The sequence below is a fragment of the Macaca nemestrina genome, chromosome 12 (assembly GCF_043159975.1).
Source record: "Macaca nemestrina isolate mMacNem1 chromosome 12, mMacNem.hap1, whole genome shotgun sequence".
Taxonomy (NCBI): domain Eukaryota; kingdom Metazoa; phylum Chordata; class Mammalia; order Primates; family Cercopithecidae; genus Macaca; species Macaca nemestrina.
In genome coordinates, this window is record NC_092136.1 from 131,664,933 (window position 1) to 131,681,249 (window position 16,317).

Here is a 16,317-nt window from a genome sequence, read left to right on the forward strand (position 1 = left end):
GGGGGGGTGGGCCGCGGAGGGATCCGCGCGGGGGGGGGGGGTGGGCCGCGGAGGGATCCGAGCGTGGGGGGGGGGGGCCACGGAGGGATCCGAGCGGGGGGGGGGGGGGGGGGTGGGCCGCGGAGGGATCCGAGCAGGAGGTGGGCCGCGGAGGGATCCGCGCGGGGGGGGGGGGGGGTGGGCCGCGGAGGGATCCGAGCAGGAGGTGGGCCGTGGAGGGATCCTGGATTTGGGGATAAGAACCCTTTAAATTTGGATCTAGGAGACCACCCTCTGCACATTCTCGTACCTTCCTCCTTTCCTTTCCTTCTGGATTTCCTTTTTTCTCTCTGTCTCTCTTTCTCTACCCCTGTCTCTTTTCTACTCTCTGATTTCTTTCGTCTATTGGACTTGAACATTTAGTAGACACTTGCTACCTCATTTTACCTCCTGTGTGTCTCTAACTTTGAATCTGAACTAGTTAACCCCTAAGAAAGGTCATTTCCAGCTCTGAAATCCTTGGATTTTCCAAGAGCCTCCCCTTCTCTCCACAGGCCCTAGAGAGAGCACCATTAAATGGCCACAGCCCACAGCATCCAAACATAGGAGAAAATGGAGAAATTGGGAGAAAGTGCTCTCAAAATGTTCTTGCCTGATGAATCTTTAATTCTACCCCCTGTGGCTCAGAACTCCTGCCCTTAAACTGTATTCAGAATGCATTCCGCCAGTGTCCCATTCTCAGGGAGAGACAGGGGAAAAAACTGCTCATCCTTCTCCTGGCTTGTCACTGTAGAGTTGAGATAATAATAGTCTTTTTCTGATCCCCTGAACTTTCCCATCTGCTTCATAAAACAATGGCAATTTTTTCCCTTGCTCTGTCTTCCTCTCTCTCTTTTATTTTTATCCTCCTACACTATAATTTAAAACTGTGGCAGTGCTATAGCCCTTGAGTTTTTTTTTTTCCTCTTTCTTCTCCCCTTGCTTTAATACATGACTGTTATTTAAAATGGCCTTTCATCTGAGCACCAGGAGGCTGGCTGAGCAAGCTGCCTCCTGCTTTTAGAGAGGGAAGGTAGGGCCAGTGTGGTCCCTGGTCTTGCCTAGCACCTAGTTCTCTTCAATACTGCCATGCAAATCAGAAGTGTTGTTTGTTCTTTCTGAAAGAAGTCATCAGAAGCCAAGGTCTGGAAGTGCCCCTACCTCAGAAATGGACATCATATCAAGCTGAGGGCTGTCAGTGGTCCACCACACATCAGGTCCAAATAAAGCAATTTCAGCTGAAGGCAGTAAATTCAGTGTGCTCATCAATGCCAAGAGGGGAACGTGTATCAACCACTCAGCATGGAGACTCAGCCGTTGCTGTGCAGGCTTTTGCTCAGCTGAGCTGCCAATCACCATTCAGATGCATCTCTCCTCAGTTGGATGGGCACTGCACGGGAAAGGGTGGTGGCCAGGGACTGCTTTCCCAGGGGAAATGTCATCTATTTTGGGGATCAGAAAAGAAGGCATCGGACACTGGTGTTTCCCATACCAACTCTGCAGCATTCCCTGCCATGGACACTCATTCAGCTGCTGCTTTGGGGCACTGGCTGGAACATGCTCCACACACTTACTATCTCTGTGACAGATCAGTTCCATGAATGCACCTGTACCTCTGAAAGTGATTTTGGCCTTGTCTGTTCTCTCCAAGCTCTCTCCAGAGCCCCCTCTGAACTGGCATCAGCAGAGCAATCATATTCTAAATGAGCTTCATGAAGAATAATACTCCATTGCAGTAAAACACCAGGGACAGGATAAGGCTGAAGGCTAGAAAATAAATCATGTGTGTGTGATGAGAGGGGGCGTGTGTGTGTGTGTGTCAGGGTAAGGTGTGTTCCAGCCCTCATGGACATGGTGATCACTTCCTTCTTGAATTAAGCAGCCCTCCCGCCAACTGGAGAAGGAACTCCCTGGGGAAGACAGGGACCGCCTGTTCCCAGCTGATCTGCTGAGGCAGTCACCCATCTGCAGGAAGCGGACAATGTTTTAATGCTGGCTATGTGAGTTGTTTCCTTGGCTGTGATGCCCAAAAGGACTGGCGGCAGGAGGAATTCCCGGAGAACTGGTCTCTTGTATCAGGTTGTTGGATTTCAAATCCTAGGTGTCATTGCTTCAGTCCCTCCCTCTCCTTGGAATCCTCCTTTCCTTTAAACATTGGAAATGATGCTTAAAACCATGTACAACTATTAAGGTAAGAAAGGCTGACAAATCAGGATCCAGGCTTTTCTCTTGAATGTGGTCTCTCACCCTGATGTGGTAAAGGTCATGGTCCCCGGCCAGGCACTTTCTCTTGGTTTTCTCTTCAACTCATGAAAGGACCATTTTAATCAACGTCTTTACCTTCCCCCCCGACAATCCAAGGATGTCCAAAGAATTTTAATTTTCTCTATCTTGGTCCAACTTCATTGCCATTGCTGGTATATAGCTTAATTAACAATCTATTTTAAGATATTGTTTTAAATGATTTTCACTTATCACCACTTTATCACCTTCTTTCTCTTTATTTCTTCCTGCATCTCAGACCTTTCATCTGGGATTATTTTCCTTCTGCCTTAATCCTCTTTAGGATTTCCTCTGCAATAGCTCTGCTGCTGGTGGCATGTTTTCTCAGTTTTTGTTTAGTGAAAATGTCTTATTTTATCCTGATTCCTGAACGGTACTTTTTCTGATACAAAATGTTAAGTTGGAAGTCATTTCCTTTCAGTTTCCTAAGGAACATTTGACTCTCAGTTCTGCTGTTGAGAAGTCAGCTGTCAATCTTATTTTTGTTTCCATGAAAGGTATCTGCCTTTCTCCCCAACCTCCAACAACCCCTGTTGCTTTTAAGATTTTTTCTTTGGATTTGGCTTTTTGTAAGTTCACAATGCTGTGTTAGCTATAGATTTGTCTTTAACTTTTCTTTGGATTTGTTAGTATTCTGGAATCTATGGATTCCACTAATTTTTTTATTAATTCTGGAAAATTCTCAGCCATTGTCTCTTCAAATATTGCCTCTTGTCCCCTTTTCCCTTTCTTCTCTCCTTTTGGGACTCCTCACTAAGTGTAGACAAGACCCCTCCCTCTGTCAATGTCCTTATGACTTCTTTGGTATTCTTCATTTCTTTCCTTACTTAACTTGCAGTTAATTGATTATTTAGCTGTGTCTCATATTCTTTTAGACCTTTACACTGGTATTTTTAATTTTTCTTTTCTAGAAGTCCTATTTTTACTTTTTTCTCAAATATGCTAGTTACCTTTGATAGGTTTATTTTCCAATATTATTAGTCAAGTTTGTCATGCATTTCTTTATATAAAGATAGTTGTTTTACAGTCAATGTTTCATGATTCCATTATCTGATATGTTTGTGAATCTGTTTCTGTTGTCTACTTTATGCTGTTCTCACTCTTAGTGTCATGTTTTCTTGTGTGCCTGGTTACTTTTGGCTCTGTGAGGATCATTGTATTTTTTGGCTCTGTGAGGATCATTGTATGTTTTTTACAAAAGGCTGAAAAATTTTGAGCCCTAAAATGAAAGCACCTTCCTTAAAGAATGATTTGTATTTACTTCTGCAAGATGACCGAGGTCTATGTAAACTAAATTAAGGGTGTCTTTCCTAGCTAGCCCAGGTGATTCAAATCATAACACAATTTCTTGAAGAGGATGTTTGTCTTTTGGTTCACTCCCACCTTGGGGATGCAGCTTTTTGCAGTCTCCACTTATTGTACAGTGGTTTTCCTATTAGACTCCATCACTTCAAAAGGGTGTTGGGCTTTGATTCCTGTTCCCCTGTCCTTTCAGGTTGTCAAACAAAGGCTTCAATTTGCCTGACTCAGCAAATGCCCCCAGGTCAGGAACCAGCTGTCTTTTGGTTCATGTTTTTCCTTTAATTTAGGGTTGGTAATTCTGTACCAGGAAGGAAGCTTTTGATGCTTTTAAGAAAGATGTAAACTGTCTCATCCAATTCCTTTAGTAGTTTTCAAAGGGAGGGTAGCCTGAATAACCTAATCTGCAGTACCTGTTTAAACCACATCCCACATCTGCTCTCTGTCCGCAGTCTGAAACTTCCTTATGTAATGACAAGCATACCTGTGAGGAAAAGGCAAGGCATGTGGAAGCCACTCCATGGCTCACCAGCTGTTTCAGTTAGTACAAAGATCAAAGTTTATATCTTTCTGTGTCTCTGTATCCTTGGATGCGAAATGGCGGGACCAACAGCCTGCAGTGCCTATGCCTACCCCACAGGGTTATTCCAAAACTGAAAATGATCCTCGATGTGTATTTTCCTGGACTCGGTGTGTATGAATGTGTCATTTGGAATTTCAAGCCTACTACTTATGTGTGGGACTTGGAATTTTCTTGCTTGTCAAAGAGGGGAGGGCCAAAGGGCAAACGTAGGGTCAGGAAGAGGCGCAGGCGTCCACCCATGAGAAGAAAATCTTCAGGCTAAAAGTGAAAGCAGAGCAGCAGTAAAGCACAGGTGCTCCAAGCCTGAGGCTTGCCTCACCCTGTCTTTCCACCCAGGCAGAGAGTGATGACTGGGAGGCAATGCCGTGACCTTCTGTTTGGAATGTCTTGAAAGCAGGTTTGTCCTTGGAGTACTCCCTGCCACAGGCCCCTCAGCCTCCCTCCTACCTCTCATTTTCCCTCCCTTCTTAGCCAGGGCTGGCCACTTAGCATCAGTTCTACTTGGCGGGCCTTCTTTTCCTCATCTTTATCTTAACATTTCTTTCCCATCTTATGAGAATTTGTGTATCTACCTACAATCAACCTTTCAGCTCACCTCCTTATCAACGCCACCATCCTCACTTCTCATTTGTTTCTGACAGGCATCATGTAACAAATCGTTAATTTGATGAGCTTGATATAGCCCACCGACTAAACGGTGAGCTGAAGTCAGGGCTGGCTGCAGGAATATCCCATACTGTTCAGCCACCCATTCTCTTGAGAGCAGGGAGTTCCCCAAAAAGAGTGGAAATGGGAGAGGAGCGATTCTGTGGGGCATCTGGCAGCAGGAAAAGAAAGCCTGGAACAATAGTTTTCCATGGGGAAACCTGGAAGACAGGGTTGCACAGAGGCACCTGAGGCCAGAGGTGTAGATGAGTAGATGGATAAGAAGTTGGTTAATAAAAGAGAGAGAAGGACAACTTGTAGCTTTGAGATACTTCTTGGTAATTATAGATGGGAAACACAGGCTCGGATGCACGAATACCTGGGTCTTTTGGTCCTGATACATGGCTGGGTAATCAGAACAGCCGTCCATGTGCACCATGATTTCTGAAACCATTGTTCAGAGTGACATTGATTGTCTCTGAAAGGTTAATGGGTATTTACGTAGGGAGGAAAAATGTACCTTGGTTAAATAAGTTTAAGCAACTGTGTGTGCTCCATTTCCCATTTGGAGATCCATAGGATATATAAGAACTTAAACATTCTAAAAATCCTGCACTTAATCTAACGAACCCAGTTTCCCCAGACTTGTGTGACAAAGACGTCCTCTTTGCAGAATACTAATTACAGTACCCTCTTGCAGGATACTTAGAAGAAAATGTTGATTCTAAAGCCATAGTAGGTTCTGTTTTACCTCTGCTATTCAGGGATTCTCTGTCTGACAACAATGTTTCTAGAATGGTAACTGTGAGCAAAATGTCCTTTATGGAACACATCCCATGTCCTGGAGCTTAGGATCTGGTAATCTTCTATCTTACCAACTGATGATAATGACCCCTCCATTTATTGAGGGCCTGTTAGTCTCCTAGGTGCTTTTTCTGTGCATGACTTCTAATCCTCACTATGATCCCACAGGAGAGATAGCATTACCCCATCTCCTCTATGAGAAAATGGAGAGTTGAGCTTATTAAATAATGTCCCCAAGGTAAGTGACTAAGCCAGGATTTGATCCAAGGTCTGGCTAACTCTAACATAATGTTTGTTTCCATCACACGATACCCGTTATGAAAATGGGGCAGATTTCAAAAAACAGAGCAGAATGATTTAAAAAGCAAATAAATTTAGCAGCCTGTCTAGTTATATACAAGGACCACTTATTGATTGAATGCTAGCTCTAGGGAAAAAAAAAAATCTGAAAATTATCTAGCCCTATTTTTTATGTTTCCCCTCACAAATAAAGAAACTGAGACCTGTAGAAAGTGAAATGACTTGCTGAGGCTCACGTGGCCAGCTGGTTTCAGAGTCAACATGATCACTACCAACTATCCTGACTTCCAGTCCAGAGTTATTTTTACCCATAGTGAGTTTTCCCCTTCCTCTCAGAGACATTTTGTCAGGCTGACTTGCCAAAATGCTCAGTTTGCAGTGTGAAGATGATAAAGACCTCCTCAGGCCTGCCCTCAGCTCGTCCCCTCTATGAGGAGGCATCAGGATCAAAGGTTGTCCTTTCCGTCTGCATATACTGAGGACCTCGTGCAGAGGAGATAGGAGCTCAGCTTGCCATCATACTGCGTGCTCCTGAGTTCTCCCTGGATATGGAATCTGGAGAAATGAGGCAGTATCTGCAGGTTTAGCTGGGAAGTCAAGCCAAGCAGGGGCTGGAAGGCAGCTCTCCGGACTCTGCCAAAGCCTCTTCTCACCTGGTGTTCTTTGCTATCCAGACTCCTGGCCCACTGTCCACCAACTCTTCTAGATTTGAGCTGCCAAGTAAAGCCAGCAGCCAGGCACTTAGCCGTTAGATGCCCTAACAGGACCTGCGTGTTCTACTGAGCACCCGGCTAGAGACAGACCTGATCTCCTGCCTGCCCCTCCCTGGGGAGTGTCTCCCCACAACCCATCTTCAGACCCAGCATTCTTCAATCTCCTTCTTGCCCACTTGTCTCCTGGTTGCTTCTTCTATGATATCTATGATTCCTCTCTTCCTTTTGTCTTTATCTAGAACTGTGGCGTTGTTTCCCCCTCACCTTTTCCCATGTTCATAGAAGGCCGGTCTCCTCCTCCCCACACCTCTGTGTCTCATCTACTGTGAAGGCACTTAGTTTTCACCCTCTCCGTAGCTGCTCACCCTCCTAACAATGTTTCTCTGTGCTCCACCGGGGCATTGTTCTCAAATCACTTCTACCACCGTCCTTCCTTTGGCCACTCTTCCCTCATTTCCTTTCATTTTCTTTGACCTCTTTATATATTTTTTCTTCTCCAACGTGATCCCCTCTCCCTCTCCCATTTCTATAAGAGTCTTGGTTTCTGTATTACTGGAAGACAGCACCACAATTCTCTGGTGATGGTGATGGCTGCTGGATTAAAGGAAATCAGTGTCTCCTCTTCTTAATGGGTTTGGATAGCTTCCAGTGAGACCAGAATCCTGTTGTCCCTGCTGGGATTCTCCAGCCTGGGGTTCTCCTTCTTGGTGCCATTGATACTTGGGCTGGCTAATTTCTTCTTGTGGGAGCTGTTTGCGTATGATGGGATATCGGGCAACACCCCTTATCTGTACCCACTAGATACCAGTAACGTGCACATCCCAATTGTGATAACCAAAAATGTCCCCAGACATTTCCAGATTTCCCCTGGGAAGCAAAATCTTCCCTATTTGAGAAGCACAGCCCTAGCCCACAGCCTGCAACCTTACTTCTAGAACCACATGCTGAGTTGAGGTTTCTGATGCCTGTTGGATAAGCAGCAAAAGATGTGGAAGTGATGGAAGCTGTCAGTGGAGATACACAAGCAGCATGTTTGCCACGATAAATTTGAGCCTGCCATTTTTTTTGGGGGGGGGTCTCTTTGGTTTGAGTCTGATCTCTTTTTACTCCTTTCTCTTAGCTCTTTATCAATCTCTTCTCTTTAGCCTTCCTTCACTGTAATCCAAACTTCTTTCTCTCCTGACAACATGAGACTCTTGAGTCACAGACTGCTAAAAACAGCTCTGATTAAGCCCTTTGAATGATTCCTGCAGAAGTGGCTCTGACGGTGTTCCATCTGTACCCTCAGAAAGGTCAAGGTGTCACTCGGCTGCTCGAGGGAACTCTGCTTCTGGGCTCCCAGGTGGTTAATGCCTGTTTGATTAGCTGTAAAACAAAATCCAGAAAATGCCAAGAGGCAAATCTCAATTCACCTTTCAGAATGAAGCTCACTGCCCAGTCAGAGAAGGGGGTGCAGAGTGGGTGGTGAGATCCACAGCTGTTAAATTCGCAACAGGTAAGCCAGCAAATAGGCTCAGTCCTAATGCGGCTGCCCTCATCTGCCGAACCTCTTGAGTCACCTTCACCTTTCTGCTGCGGACTCTTGGCTGGAATGTGGTTCAGTCCTATTCACTCTGCCTTCCACTTGGTGCCCACTTCCATTCCAGGTGGCCTCCCCCTTCCCTGCTCCACTGCCGTCTTGTTGCTTTCCTTCCAAGCTCACCTCTGCACCCAGGAAGCTGGTCTCAGTTGCACATCTTCACCTCACTCCTCTCATAAATGCATCTCACTCCCAAATCTGCTGCAAAACATCAGAACCAAAGAGTAAATAAAAAAAAAAAAATAGACATACCCAGTGAACATCCTCCCACCTGTCGAGCACCTCCCACCTTCTCTTCTCTCTCCCTGCACCACATCTGTGCATACTCCTTCCTAGAAGACAAATGCGGAATATTCTGTCTAGGCCATGCAGAGGGTGGGCTCCCAGGAACCATCTCCTCATTCAGTTCTGTCTTGCACACACCACACACAATGGTTCTAATGCCATGATGGTCTTGCTTGTCAACATCCTTTTCATGTTATTTTCCAAATCCCAGTGTGGTCCCCTCATGTGCAGCCCTTCATTGAGGAAGACAGCACTGCTGACCCGACCATAATCATGACCACAGCATCTGGAATGAGCAATGCTCATCACCCAGTGCTTCCTTCACCCCTCCAGTATCCATCACTGGGGCAGCATGCCAGGAAAGTCGACCAGGATTTAGAATGCCATCATGGCCCAGGCCCAGGGCCAAGCTAATCACTTGCACTGTTCGGCCTCTGCAGCAGGTACACTTTCCTCTCTCACTGAACCAGTCAGCCACCTTCCACCTTTGAGTTCCATAATTTTGCCAGCTTTTTCTCGTTCTCTTTGCTCTTCTCATTTATGGCTCACCAGGCCCTTTTTTCACCACGACATTCCTAAAGAGAGGTGCTTGCTGGATGCAAGCTGGCTCTCACTGTGTTGGTTGATTTTTTTTTTTTTCCTCCTGGGCCTGTGTGGACCAGCAGTGCATCTGTAGAAAGCCCCTACCGATGGTTCCCAGTGACTTCAGGAGAGGCAGACGTGGGCCGATTAGCCCCACTCTCACATGTGGCCCCAGCGATTCCAGTCGCAGGAGAGTGGGCCTGCCACCCACGGACCCGTGCTATCGTCAGGGCCCCTAGCTCCCACAGACAGGATGTATGTGTTTATCTGGCTGCATTTCTGCAGGAGCATCTGTCACTCTCCAATATTTCCTTTATCATTGCAGCAAATTATTTAAACACTACCCACTGAACCCCATCTGTCACCGCGCCCCATCTCTGTCAGGGCCCTGCCTCCCCAGGTCTGCAAAGAAACTCGCTGGCAAAGGCTCTGTGCCAAACAACAGGGCAAATTAAATCAAAGCGTGCTCTGGCACCCAGGGGGAAAATGCACATCAGTTTTGACTTATTGCATGAAGCACGCTTACAAGAGAGAAAGCAGCGGCTTTTGTCACTGCAAGGGGCCATGAAAAATGAATTAGGGCCTCTGCTGAGAGAGGGCATGGAGGAGAATCTTTCATTCTGAGATGTCCTTTCTCACCTTGCAAGAAGGAAATAATAAAAGGAGAACTTGTGGAAGGTCTAAGTATCTCCAAGCTTTGACACTATCCTAAAGCACTTCTGGGTGTAGAAAGGAAGTGATGAGTTGGAGAGAAAAGGACTTTGAGAGGGTTGGAAACAGCCTGAGTTACATGGTGCCACCAGAGGGTGAGAACTTGAGCAGGTGCAGGTAAGAGCTAGCAGCATCCGTCCATCCCAGGAAGCTGGAGCGGGGAGGGACAGAGGGAAATGCAGGTCTGATCCTCACTCTGCCCTGCAGTGTGGCCTGGGAACTCCTGAAGAAGCCAGCATGCCAAGGGAGCCGAACCAATGTCACCAAACCCTCAGTACACATCACTTGCTGGGATAACTCTTCTTCACACTTGATCTCTTTCAATCCCCAGATTCTCATGAGATAGGAATTATTTTTGCCTTTCTTACAGATGAGAAACTTCAAAAAGTTTAAAGCAGTTGCTTGCGGTCATCCAATTTGTGTGTGGCAGGGCCAGGATTCAAAACTACATCCATCTGATTTCAAAGCCCATTGCCTCTCTTTATAAAAGAATTTCTCCTCTGTCTTCCTGCTCCCCGTGAGACACAGCTCATTTGTTTTCCTATAATGAGGGAGGGGCCTTCGATTTCCTAATAGATTGCTCACCTGCCATCCTAATGGAACTGGCATTTACTGTGGGTTTAGCTGCAGAGCCTTCCCCACCAGACACATTTGTACTTCGTGACAGCGAGAACACATGGACAGCTGCTGGGGCATTTCTAACACAGCCCTTCTCGGGCAGAGATCTTGGCTGGGGACAGCATGACTCCATCCTCCAGGAGAGGACAAGCCATGCAGCATCTCTAATCAGAACCCAGGATGGAACTTTCAGCTTAATGAACTGGGAGTTGGAAACACTCAGCTGGAAATGAGTTGGTCTGGCAGAAAGGACATAGGACCGAGAGACACATTTTCTAAACTCTGTCCTAATCTCAGTTGGTGATCATCTTCTGCTTCTGTCTATCCATCAGTTGGTTATTAGACTCTGTTATTGTGCATTTCCTCAAGTTCAGAGTGAACACGCATTAAATATATTGGACATTGGCTTAAATGGATGATTTTTCCTGTAGTCTTCTAGGAGGTCGCTCAATGTTGCCAAATACTTGGGCAGTTCTTGAACTGCTGACATATTTTAAATAGAATGTGCCACCCTACGTAGTGTCTTTGCTTTTTGCACTCTCTCAAAACTAGGGAAGTCCCAGGTCAATTACCATAGTGTTATGCTTTGCCATTGTGATTTTCTCACCTAGGGTTCTCTCTGTGTATTTCTTGAGAGTTTGGACTCATTTAACTTCAGCCGTCTTTCAAAGATTGTTGGCCACAAAAAAGAAAGCGGACAACTCTAGACCTAGGGCCACAGTGTCAAGCAACCATTGATCTAAAACGAGGCTCTTGTGTGGCCCACTATTTCCGTTCAACACAAGTAAGCAGGGACACCACATGGAAGAGAGAATGATGCTTATGACTGTCAAAAATTCATAAGCACATTATTGTAGTGAATGAGTGTTCATCTGTAAGATAGTGACAGACATCCTTCATGCGTATGACAGTCAAACAATGTTCAGTTCAATTCAGTCAAAATAGTCCAATTCAGTAAACACCCAATAGTTCTGTCTGGAAGCATCTTCTGTGCTTAATTCCATAAGTTTCCTATTTGTGTCCTGCCCCTGATTTAACTGCTAGAAACATTCATCATCTCTTTGTGATTTTAAAGTAAGCATTGACCACCTCCCCTGCCTTGGTTTCTCTGTGAGTCGCTGCTAGATAGGGCTGTGGGAGCAGGCTGATGAGCGGTCAGAATGATGTATCTAGAATCTGCCTCCTCACAAATATATGATTTTCTAATAAAATCGTGCTTTTAAAATAGTTGCCATTTTAAATATGAATGTAAGTTTTGATGTGATTAATATTGGAAAGAGTCTTACATTCCAATGTATAAATTTAAAAGGAAAAAAAAGAAGACCCTGAGGCAGGGTGAGGAACCTCTAGAGAAGCTCAGATGAAAAAAAGAAATGTAGAAACTGCACATTGCAGAGTGGTGGCGCTGCAGGGTCAGCTGTAAAATATTTTTTTAGGCCGGGCTCCGTGGCTCATGCCTGTAATCCCAGCACTTTGGGAGGCCAAGGAGGATGGATCACGAGGTCAGGAGTTCGAGACCAGCCTGACCAACATGGTGAAACCCCATATCTACTAAAAATACAAAAATTACCCAGGCATGGTGGTGCATGCCTGTAATCCCAGCCACTCAGGAGGCTGAGGCAGGAGAATCATTTGAACCCGGGAGGCAGAGGTTTCAGTGAACCAAGATCATGCCCCTGCACTTCAGCCTGGGCAACACAGCGAGACTCCATCTCAGAAAAAAAGTAGTTTTTTAGTTGATCACCAGTAAATCAACTAGGACAGTTTTGGGGTTTTTGTTTGTTTGTTTGTTTTTTGAGATGGAGTCTCTCTCTGTTGCCCAGGCTGGAGTGCAGTGGGTGAGCTAGGCTCACTGCAACCTCGGCTCACTGCAACCTCTGCCTCCCAGATCAAGCAATTCTCCTGCATCAGCCTCCTGAGTAGCTGAGATTACAGGATGCCTGGCTAATTTTTGTATTTTTAGTAGAGATGGGGTTTCACCATGTTGGTCAGTCTGGTCTCGAAACCCTGACCTCAGGTGATCCACCTGCAACTAGGACAGTTTTGTGTAGAATCAGCTGATGAAGGCATTTGCCTGGGTGGCGGGAGCAGGAGAGATGTACCTTAGGAAAAACGTGGAAACTTTTGTGAATGGGAAACGAGGGAGGAGGAGGACTAGCATTTAAGTTATTTTGTGACTTTCCGATTAGCAGAGAACTCAGCCTGGCCCCAAACTCGAAGCTAAAACCTGGCTGAAACAGGCAGTCTTTCTTTAGTTACCACGGGAGCCCATGGATGAATCAATGTTAAATCTAAAAATTCACACAGCCTTTTAAAAATAAAATAAAATAAAAATAAGAGAACATAAGTTCAGAGAAATTAAGTGAATTTCTCAAAGTCACACAGCTAATTAGTAGCAAAAGTAAGGCTTCCAGACAGTGTAACTATTTTTGTAACAGTCTTTCCACAGCATCATGCTGTCTCTGAATTACCATGGAAATGTTTATTTTTGCTTGCTTGTTCTATTTGTTTTTAAGAAAGTTCTAAAGCTTTGCTTTGGACAGAGGTGCTTCAAAATGTGGATGATGTAATTAGAAGCAAGAGAAACCAAAAAATGAATTTAAAAGTCCACAAAAAAATTTTTAATATGGCACTCAGTGTTAAGCTGAAATTCTGGTACAAACTTGTGTCCTCAGGTTTGACTTGTCTGTGGTTTGCACAACTAGGCTATAAAATATTTCAAAAAATGATTTTATTCACAATCTGGCCAACCTGGCTTGTTTTGGCTAAAGAGCTACATCAAAAGAGGGTCACCAGATGGGAAAGCCTTCGTCTCCGGGGCATGGCCTAAAACACAGCTGAATTTTCTGGTGTTGGCAGTAGAATACCACGGGACCTTCTGTTCAAATGTGCCCTGAACCCATTAAGTCATGAGCCTCAGCCTGGTTTAGAGAGTGGCTTCTAGGCGTCTTGCCTCGTTTTCTCTGAGCACCACTTGTGGACCTACTTTCTTTAGGAAAGGGAGCCGTTGGCAGCTCAGATGTGAAACGGGGTCATGGAAAGAGAGTATGCTTAGGAGTCGAAGGATCTGGGCACTGTCACTGGTTCTCATTTTAGCTGCGCGGTCATGCGTATGTCTTTTAGCCTGATATGAAGGTGACACGGGTCACTCATTTCATTTGGGGTGGCCGGGTGTACTAACCCAGTGTCCTCTTCCTTATCTGTAGAAAAGGTGGGCTTTTCATGGAGATGAGAACCGTGCTTTGGCCAAGAGAGTAGAGGTGGCTCCACCTCCCTGCCAGAACTTCCAAACAAGCTCTCAAGGTTCTTCACATGTCACCTCATTTCTCTGAGCCTCCGTTTCCTCATGCTTAAAATCAGGTTGTCTTGAAGCCCGCGCCACGGTGGGTGGAAAGGACTGCCACAGGACTGTGTGGGAATCACTGGGGCATGTATTGGCATGCCAGGCATGAGTGCACCTGGGGGGCACAGACACATGGCTCACAGCACTGCAGCTGTGTGGAAACCAGCTTCCTCCTCCCTTTTGCAGTGGTTATAATACTTTGAAGAGTGGGGCCTACCAGTAGGGTTTGTACTGGGGAGAGGAAAGATCCTGGTCTTCTTCTTTGTTTAGTCAGAATTGGTTAAATGCAGAACTGGTAGTTCAGAATCTCCATGTTCCAGACCTAGTTAGATGGAGGCATCTCTGACATGCCTTTTAAGATTGAAGGCAGAAGCACAGAAGGCCGTGCCAGCACAATGGGAGATAGAAAGCTTGTACCTCATTGTCTGGAGAATAGATAGGTTGCAGGCTTCAGTAGAATAGGAGCTGCCAGTCAAACCTTTTTAATAGAATGGGAGCAGATAGATTTCAATAAAAGAAATGAGTGTAAATATTGTGAGTGGAGGAGGGAGAAAGCAGACAGATCATGTTTGACGAGTCACAGTGGGGAAACTTTGCACGAGGTTTACATTGAAAACCCATAAAGCCAAAGTGGGTGACTGGGTTGAATCCATCGACAGCTGCAGATCTAGGGCTTGCCTCATGGGCATCCATTAAAGAGGCTTCAGCTGGATAAAGAGCCCTCCAAGTCTGTGGTCTTGCCCCAAATCTAAGCCCATCACAACCAAGTGCAATGAGCATTCAGCTATCTGTTTTATTGGCATCCTCCACCCCCACCCTATACAGAATCCACGGAACCCTGAGTGCCTGCAGCTGGTGCCTTATTAGCTGGGGGTACTCTGAAATAATTCTCCCAGGAGTCTCTCCGGACCAGCAACCCCTTCCACCATAGTCCCAGAGCGTTCTTTGTTAGCGGCTGCCTGATTTGTCCCCAGATTAGCAAACCAACCACCTACCAAGGCCTTTTGGCTCCTTCTCCCCACTGCCCCAGGTTCCCAGGATTTCTGTGTCTTTTACCCCAGGGGCGGGACTTTTGGCCATTTTATTTGCCACTTGACATGGTTGGCTAAGGCTGCTATAACAAAATACCATAGATGGAGTGGCTTAAACAACAGACATTTACTTCTCACAGTTCTGGAGGTTGGAAGTTCGACTCAAGGTGCTGGCAGATTCAGTGTCTGGTGGGGGCTCTCTTCTTGACTTGTAAGTTGTTGCCTTCTTGCTGCTTCCTCACATGGCAAGGGGAGAGAGAGAAAGATCATCTCTTTTTTATCTCTTCTTACAAGGACATTAATTCCATTCATAAGGACTCCACCCTCCTAAGCTAATCACCTCCCAAATGCCTCATCCCCTAATACCATCACAATGAGGATAGGTCTTCAACATAGGAATTTTGGAGGAACACAAGCATCTACTCCATAGCATTCTGACCCTGTCATTCCTCCCAAATGTATGTCCTTCTTACATGTGCAACACACTTATTCCATCCCAACAGCCTCAAAATTCTTAACTCGCTCCAGAATGAACTCTAAAGTCCAAAGTCTCATTTAAATATCATCTTAATCTGGTGTGAGACAGAATTTCTTTGCAGCTGTGAACATGTGAAAACAAGTTATGTACTTCCAAAATACAATAGTAGGACAGGAATGGGGTAGGCATTCCCATTCCGAGGGGGAGAAAAGAAAGAAGGGGCAACAGTTCCCACGCAAGACTAGACTACAAGGCAAACTCCATGAGATCTTAAGGCTCAAGAATTGTCCTCTTTTGTTACAGGAATATATCTTCTTTTGTTTGATGCTCTGCCTTCCAGACCCAGTTTGAGTGACAGTCCTGCTCCCACAGTTCTGCAAGGCAGGTGTTGCAGCTCCATGGCCTTGGGCAGCTCCAACCCCAAGGCTGTTCAAGGGGGGCATCTGGCCTGTTGAAACTGAGGTGGTGCTCCCCTGCCCTCGTGTGAAACTTAGGAGGCAGCCCTGATCTCTGAATCACTTTTTTGGGTCGTTCTTCCCTGGTCTTGTAGAATGGCACACATTCATAGCTGAGTAGTTCTAGGTAAAATCCAAGAAGTCAGACAACCTTCCTTCTTTCTGTTTTCTTCAGTTTAAACCAGCAGTTCTCGTGCTAGGTCAGCTGATTAGCTTGTGGTTCACATCCACACTGATTTCCTTATCAAGCAATGAGTCTGCCACACACTTAGTGTGGTTTTCCAAACATGCTTTTACATTTTTTATAATTTGGACCAGCTGAGAATTTTCCAGATCTTTATGTTCTGGTTCCCTTTTTTTCCTGAACAATTCCATCTTCAATTCATTTCCCTTTCTTATATGTTATTAGCGGTCAAGAGGAATCAAACTGTTCCTTCAACACATTGCTTAGAAATCTCCTAAGCTAAATATCCAATTTCATCCTTCACAAGTTCTACCTTCCACACAAAACACTAGAACATGAACAATATTCATCAAAGCTCTTTGCGATTTTACAGCAAGGATTACCTTTCCTCCAGTTTCTAATAACA

At 45.5% G+C, this 16,317-nt stretch overlaps 1 protein-coding gene across 13 annotated transcripts in view; it reads left to right on the forward strand.

Moving 5' to 3' along the window:
• The window catches only part of LOC105476177 (neurotrimin), a 1,408,523-nt gene that overhangs the window by 1,320,760 nt on the left and 71,446 nt on the right, over window positions 1-16,317 (forward strand). The window lies entirely within an intron of this gene.